We start from the raw sequence: 8,488 nt of genomic DNA, 5'->3' as shown, positions 1-8,488 counted from the left end.
GAAGTTCGGGGTGAAGCACGGAGGAGAGGTACACTCTGATCGGCTGACAATGGGTCCGTAGGAATAAAAGGGGATGGGGAGGGTATATCTGTTCGAACAACGACAATGCCCGTGCTCTTTTATGCGTCTTGCGTTGGCGATCCTCTTGTTCGCATAAACTCCGTCGAACCAGATAGGCCCCGATGGCCGAACCCTCGATTAAAACTATCCATCGATACCTCACACACCGTTTCCCTCCTACCCCTGCCGCATACTTGTTCCCGCCTGTTTTACAACGTACAACCATATCCACGTGATCTGTGAAGAATTTATAAAAAGTCAACCAAACCTTCCTGAATTCTCCAGCAAAATTTTGTGAAAATTAGTAATTCGGTGACACGTTCAGTTCGATTATTAGCAATGAAAAATGTCAAATTATATCGGGGGAAGAATGAAAATTGAGGTGTTACAAGTGGTTTCGCGAGTGTGTTTATGTTATGCTTTTTTGTGAACGAACGAATCAATTTTACTCCCGCGTGCCACACCGCCGAATTTACACGTCTCCGTGGCTTTATCGCGGCGCGTTCAGGTTTTCAGGGTTGTCGAATCGCTTTCGGTTATCTAAATTGCATCGGAATCGATGTCGATGCCCACGGTTTCCGCCGCGGCGTCATAAACCAACACCTGTTGATAGGGACGCGTGTCCAGGGTGGTCTTCGATGTTTCTGCTTGGTCCAGGCTGCGTTTCCATCGCTATTTTGGACAGAGTACACTTGCAGAGAGAATGTGGCAATTTTTGAACCTTCAATTTCTTGCCTTATTCGCCGTGAAATGTGATTTTAGCGACATTTGGTGCCATTCACGACCAATGGTATTTCTAAGCTAAGAAATTTCTTATATTCTTGCGTTCTCGTTATAAATTTCTCATCTAAGAAATTTCGTTTCATTTTCCTTCCAATTTTCTTAACACAAAGTTTTCGAGTAATTTTACACATTTATCAATCCGACTGAAGAACTTGAGAACTGTGCTTAACGTAATAATTGAAACGTTCCGCGTCGATAATTTATAATTACATCGTACCGTGACGAATTGCAATAATGAAACTAAACAGGTTTCACTTTTTAATCGTACAATTTAAAGACATCGATGGAGAACACTGTTACTCGGCACGAATGTATCCGACATCGCCGAGTGCAATTTATCACACCCACGGGCTCGCCAGGTATTCCTCTCCAACTATCAATCCGCATCACCTCTGTGCATTGACAAAAAGGACACCGTGAAACGTCTTTAATAAAAACGTTACTCGAAATGTCTCGCATAAACGATGCTAACCGATCAACGATACCCAGGCCTACTGTTAACGGCTAATTAAATCCTCAACATCTCCTCCGTTCTAAGCTTCGTCATCTTCGTTTCACGAGCAGTTCGCCCACGCTACCTCGTATCAAACGATCGCGAATCCGACAACGTTCGAGCGTAATTATTTCATATCGCAACCCGTCACATTTGCCACTCGAACGAACGAACGTTAGAGGCGAAAACGTTCGTTTAAACCGGCCGAGAGTTGGCCGGTAGGTTCCTCGAAGCTTCGGTACGCGTTCAATGGAAGCAAGTAAAGGGTAAGCCAGGTTGGATCCTTTGTGGGATATTTCATCGTCTGATTAACGCCCCTGCTCTAATCACTCACACGCGCGGTTTCCTCGGTTACTTGGCTCAAGGGGAGTTCACAGGCGGACCAGCCGCGGCAACACTTGTCACGCCGCGATAATCTGACACTGAATAATGAACTGTGAATAATTACGAGAGGTGAAAGGCGCGCCACTGGCTCGCCCGGTGCAAACGACGACGACGACGGCGGTGTTTCGACGTTTCTCGCCGCTGGTCGCGGGCATAATCGTGGATTGTGGGTGAGCCTTCAAAGTCGAGGTCGCCGCACGGCCTTCCAAGGTAACGAAGAAACGCGAGACGTGAGAACGAACACCTGGCTGAGATCTTCTCGTATGAGATTTAGCGAGATTTAGCGAGGTTTGCTCGAGGTTTAGCGAGAAAATGGTAACTTCGGCGATGGTTCGAGGCGGTTGATCGTGGCTGCGAGGAAGTTCGACGGTGAACAGTGAGAAGTTAGAATTTGGATTTTGGATTTGAAGAATAGATACAAATTCGGGTATATAGGTGATTCAGCCAGAGAAAATTGAATTTCAGCTAGGAAAGTTTTTCATTCAGAATTGAGGGAGTTGGTCACATTTCCGAAAATTTGGGCCTAAGACAAAAGGCAACTGAAGTAAGTTCCATAGCTTTCCATGTATCTACATAGTCTACATTACTCAAGGCAGGAGTGCCATCAGCATTTTGTGGGAAAAGATCACACTGAAGTAAGTTCCATAGCTTTCCATGTATCTACATAGTCTACATTACTCAAGGCAGGAGTGCTATCAGCATTTTGTGGGAAAAGATCACTTCCTTCTTTGTATGCCATTGGCCAGTGAATGAAATAAAGATCCAAGTAGTTCAGACCCAGATTAGACAAAGTTGTTTTGAGGGTAGTAGGTTCAACCAGATCTGGTTTGTGGAAGGTGTTCCATAATTTGCTTCTGATGAAAAAGTCTTGCCTTTTCACAACACCCTCAGCAATTTTTGCCTTAAGGGCACCACCTACTTCCTTTTCATTGCCATATACATGGGCACAATCAATGTGACGGTATCCAATATCAATTGCATCCTTAACAGCCTGGGTAACTTCTCCAGGTTTGGACTTCCATGTACCAAGTCCAAAGACTGGTACCACATTGCTGTGTGATGCTGTGGAATTTATTTTACTTTTAATAACATTCTCTGTTTCTCAAAGTAAGGAAACTGTGACTTACATGACTTTAACCTTCTCAATTATCTCATTGGTTCCTACAAGATATTTGCTCCAAGTCTAATGAAATATAAAAAAAGAATAAAATAACGAATTAACTTTTTCTAGAACGATAGTAAACATCAAAACCATAAAGAGTTTCAACAGGAGACATTCTAATCTTCCTCTTCTTTCCTCCAAAGTGAAATATTCAAAAACAGCGTTAGAAGTTGACGTCGACGGGACAGAGGCTGATTTCTACTTAAGGGAGGAATTCGACGGATAAATTCGTTTGGTCACCGGTGCAACGATCGGCAGAGGCACGAACGCCGATGATTTATTTGTGAATCAACACGCGCGGCGGCTAGGCGAGAGGAGCGTCAAAACGATCGCTGGACAAAGACGAAGCGAGTCGGCTCTACCGACTCATTAATTTTCTCTATTAATGACTGCAATCAGCGGCGCGAGTACGGGCAGCACGGTGAGCGCTTAATTCCGTTCTCGATTACGAATGATCCCCGGGATGCGATGTTGACGCCTGACGACCATCGAAAGCAGGCAATCATCGAACCGGCTAAAAGATCTCTATATCAACCACGTAATATCCTCGATAAGCCTCGCTGGCAGGGATTGATGCGAAATAATCAATTCGCGTCAAAATTCCTATGCGGCTGCCTACAATCGAACGATACACGATCGAGGAATTGAAACGAATGACGAACGACGTTTGTTTTCCTCCCTTTTCCGCCTTTGTGAATTCTGTTTGACGGAAAAGGGGCAGCGAAACTGACGGGAAAACTGTCGTGGAAAAATGATGATAGACTTTAAACGAAATTGCGACAGAGAGAAAAATTATAATATTGATAGTTTTTGAGTAATTCGTAGCACCTTTGCTGTTTTTCGATCACAACTTGTTCGTTCATTTTTTACGAATTTCGAGGGAGGATTTTGATAAGTGAAACTTTTCTGTGAATAATTAAATTAGGAATGTTAATCTTTTCGTGGTTTAATAAATCGAGGGAACTGAAAAATTTGTACCTTTCCTATGGTTAAGTGGTTTAAAAAGAAAATGATACGATGAATCCCAAGAAATTTATCAAAAATTTGGTTCCAAAACTGAGAAAACTGAAATTTTCAGGAGAGAAGAAAACCACTTTGTCAATTAATACACAATCATCTGTGCACTCGTTTTATCCACCACCTATACCATTTATACTTTTTAGTCAGTGAATAAAATTACGCGATTTTACACTTCCCTCCCTCCTGAAAAATAAAAATTCCGCAGTTTGCAACAATCTACAAGTGAAACGTGCGCCTTCGTCCCGTACAACGAATTCGTTAACAAATACCGGTACCAGCTCACGATATTTTTAGACGCGGGCCAGCCGCACGAGTAGGATAATCTTGGCCCGAAGGGGTGGCAGAGAACAGGAACCACCTCTGTTTCGCATCAGACTTGTCCTTACTTCGTTCCTTCCTTCCGTTCTATCCTCAGCTGTCCGCGTTTCCCACACTTCTCCTCCGAAGGGGTGACCGTTGTTTTGGATAAAGATAAATTTCGCCTCCTCTTCGCCCTGGAACTTTTCCCCTGCCCGAGGGAAGGAACAGAGTCGGTTTCCACGCCGCGCAATTTATCGAGGACGAGCCGTAAATGTCTGCGATTGTGTTTGCGTCCGGTTCTCCCGAGAGGACCGTTTCAAGGGTGGAAAAAGCGGCACCCTTCTTTTGCGTATCTGTATATGCGCGCAAATTTCACCCTCCTTCTCTGGCTCTCCTCGCTCCTTCTCTCCCTCTCTCTCTCTCTCTCTCTCTCCTTCAATGGCTCTCCTCGCTCCTTCTCTCTCCTCTCTCTCTCTCTCTCTCAGTTCCCGCGATGATGCATCGAACGAAAAGCGCAGTCGCGGCTGCGACGTCGGCGACGCAATAAAAGCGAAACGAAGAAGGTCGTTTTGAAAGCGGAGGGAAATTAATTGCCCGTTTAACCCATCGACTCTCGGTTGGCGTTTTAACGAGTAATGACGTTTCATTTGTAAACGCGAGAATACGGCGAAGTATACGCCGGTCATTGGGGAATCTCGTTGGACAGGCGGCGAGAGGAAGATGTTAAACGCCTACGGAAATCTATGAAAGATCGCGACGTATAGTTATGGTGTATGTATAATACAATTATCGCGAATGACGCGGTAAATGCAATTTCGTAATGATCGCGGTGGCTCGGAGGTAACCGTGAGAGGAGTATACACAACGATGTACAAATATAATGGATAGGCTCGAGTGTCTTTTCATTTCCTGTTTAACACTACTAGAAAGAGGAGGATATCTTTGATAGCAAACAACGAATTACTCGACGCAATTTCGTAATTATCGTACCTCGATCCTCGGAGACTGCATTTCTGATAGGAAACAGCGAAACGGTAAATGCAGTCTAATACTTGTTGAACATACGATGCACAGGTATGCTTGTAGCTTATCAAGAGGAGAATTTGCACAACAGTGAACTATAATTGATAAATCAAATTTTTTCATAATTGTACCTTGAAGATTTTCACAAGAAGGCACCTAACCCCTTTAGAGGCAATTTTTAAAAAATTTTGAATTATATTAAGTCATCCCACAAGTTCGTGTCAAATTTTATAATTCAGATCGACATTTCCAACGAGCCTTTAAATTTGAGAAAAAAATAAACGTAAGCGCCTTTTCATTCCACAATTTGTCAGAATTTCCTTCGATTTTCATTCAAATATTTTTCGCTCACGGGATAACCATTTTAAATCGCTAGCAATTAAACTGTTTTTCTTGTTAGCTAAATATGCAACGAACAGTTGCTCCCTACATTTTCAACAAAATTAAACGTATACACCGCGTGGTCTGAAGAGGCAAACACAGAGAAACATCTTTTGATTTTCAATTTGCCACTCGAAGACCCCCGAAAGGGATATCCCCAAACAACGAACGAACAAGGTACATCTTGAGAATACAAATCTCCAGCATCTGTTCAGAAATTCCTTCTCTCTAACACATCTGCCGAGTGACGTAGTCTGACGTGTACACGCCAGGTAACGGTGTCCCCTTCGAGTGACGTCAGAGGGCAAGGGGAGAAGGCCACCCTTCTCGATAATCGCGTGTGGTAACGCTAGGAAAGCGTAAAGAGAGAACGGACATATACACCCGTAGACGTCGTGAACTCGGCCGAAACTTGTCGATCTTCCGTGAAAACGATTACCTGCCGTCGAATCGAGAGGCTCGTTCTTGCCGGTCCGATTAAGTAGCGGGCAGGATTTTTGCTGGTTTTAAACCGCGACGATAAACGCCCGTTCGGGGCTGTCGTGGTTGCCGCAAGAAAGCCGGCAAGTGTTTGCACGTTCGAACGTTCGTACGTTCGTACGAAGCGGAATGCCGTTCGGCGAAGCGACGATACGTCGAAGAAATCGTCCAGGGAGAAGAGGAATCGAACGATCGCCGAACGTGACCGACCGGAGACGCCTCGCGTAACTTATGTTAGAATCAAGACCAGCCAAGGGGGCAATAAGAATAACCGGGGAATTCGCTTTTTCTACGCGCTCCGGAATTGAAGCGTCCGTCGAAGCGTCCGCTGCCATTTCGTTCACGCGTCCAATTAACCCTTCAGCATAGAGAGGAGAGCGTGTACGCCTTCGGCGGGTCGTTGCGTATGGACGGAACAAGCGTGTGTAAAGGGTGGATTCGCCCGACTTGATCACTGTGAATTATCGGTAGTTCTTCTGTTTTTTTTGTAAATTGTTTGGGTGTTACCGAGTTTCGATGATTTTGAGTGTTTCAACATTTGTCAGGAGGGAATTGCGAGTTTTTTCACGAGTCGAAAAGGTACATTAAAATGTTTAATTACAGAAAACTATGAATGTGGGGAGAATTTTTCACTCGGGCGAAAGTTGTACTTGTGAAAATTCGGTAACGGAACGTATTAAACGAAACACTGTATTTTTTAATGAAAATTGAGAGAATACCGAACACTGATTTGAAAAATTAGCAAGGTATAGTGAAGGCTATTTATTGGAATATTGAAATATGAAGAAATGAAGGTTATTTATTCAAAAATTGAAATACGAAAGAATGAATATTATCACGAGTTGAAGACTCGTTTAAAAAACCACTCAATAATCAATCGTTACGCAAATGGCAAAAGTGTCCTTAAAAATTTTAAAGTCAACTCCAGAAAAACTAAATTCCAGAATATTACCTATCCCGAAGAATTGCAAAAAAAATCAACACCCGGTATCCTTCCTCCTCGCTACGCATCGCGTGAAAAAAAGGGGGTTAAACGCATACACCGATCCGTGTCGCCAACGATGCCGCGGTCCGAGGCCTCACGCAAAAATAGTGCGCTGATAATTGAGGCATTCGCTGCATTCTGAGGCCTGACCTCGGCGAAGACACTTGCCTACCTTCGAAGGTTCTTCGTGGCCGAGCTGGCCGCGCTTGAATAATGCAGGAACCGGAAAGTGAATATTGATGGCCGATGCGCGGCTATCTCGGGAAAGGACGTACCCGGGCGAACAGAGCGTAGCTCGAGAATCGATATCGATGTGAAGATAAGAGAGGCAGTAAGGCCGCCTCTACGTTCTTGTTCAACGTGAACCGATGATAAAACCGAAAACAAAAAGAGAGAACAAGAACGGAGGGAGACGAGGGGAAAAATTTGTCGTAGGCGTTTACGAGGATCGTCCGTATTTTTCCGCGGTTCCGCGCGATATAAACCGGGAGCTCGTTAATGCGCGTGCACGCCGGAACATAATGCGCCATCAGCCACGCTAATAGTTGTTCCGTGCCGACGACAACTTCGTGAAATAGGTCTTGTTGCTCGCGCTTGTACACGCTCTCGCGGTCTACCGTGCAACAGAGAAAGAGCTCGCCTGAACGACCCACGCGATCGGGATGATTCACGCGACGCCTCTTCGACGCGCACGGTAAAATTTCCAATCTTTTTTTCTTTTTCTCACTCCGAGTCACCGCGTTTCGTAAATGGAAAACGCAGAAGCGCCAAGGGAAACACACCCTCTCTTCGGCTAAGACGGGCAATTAGTATGTAACTTAAATCCTAACATGTGCAAACGTTAAGAAGGTTTATGTCTGTCGTTCGAGGAAGTGTTAACTGATGAAAAATTCCAAGTTATAAACGACGACGACGACGATGTTCGACGACGGAGAGGAAGAAACCAGTCGTGAAATTGTACGAAAACTTTTCCTACGCACTTATCGTGGCGCCTACAAATCTCAATTAACGACGGGAATAAAAGCGCGATCGGAGTTAATCACCGTCTCACAGCTGGATAAGAACCTCGGTAAACTTGGTCTAGATCGTAGTAGAACCGATTCTTCTCTTTTACAACGATCCTTCGACTCCAATTAACTTATCTCCCCGATTGAACACACTGCTGCCCACCAATACACCTTGCTATCTTAATCCGCGCGATCGTTTCGCGCGGTTCCAGACGATCTAGAGGACGGTTTATTCGACCGTTGATATTCCACGTGGGACAACGAGGTTTCGCGGCGATAGAGAGGGAAGGTGACGGCCCAGAGGAGAGATTCGAGGGAAAAGGACGCGTGTAAGTCTGGTTGTAACGAGCCGGGTTAGCAGGCCGTAAGGATGGAGTAATGGAACCTCTTACTAGAACAATGGCGTTGGC

General features: G+C 44.8%; 1 pseudogene; it reads right to left on the bottom strand.

Moving 5' to 3' along the window:
* Positions 1 to 2,345: 2,345 nt before the first annotated feature.
* On the bottom strand, positions 2,346 to 2,997 carry LOC108573669 (annotated as a pseudogene).
* Positions 2,998 to 8,488: the final 5,491 nt, after the last annotated feature.

The sequence above is a fragment of the Habropoda laboriosa genome, unplaced genomic scaffold (genome assembly GCF_001263275.1).
Source record: "Habropoda laboriosa isolate 0110345459 unplaced genomic scaffold, ASM126327v1 scaffold151, whole genome shotgun sequence".
NCBI lineage: Eukaryota > Metazoa > Arthropoda > Insecta > Hymenoptera > Apidae > Habropoda > Habropoda laboriosa.
The sequence above is the reverse complement of the archived record's forward strand: the minus strand, read 5'-3'. Positions and strand labels throughout refer to the sequence as shown.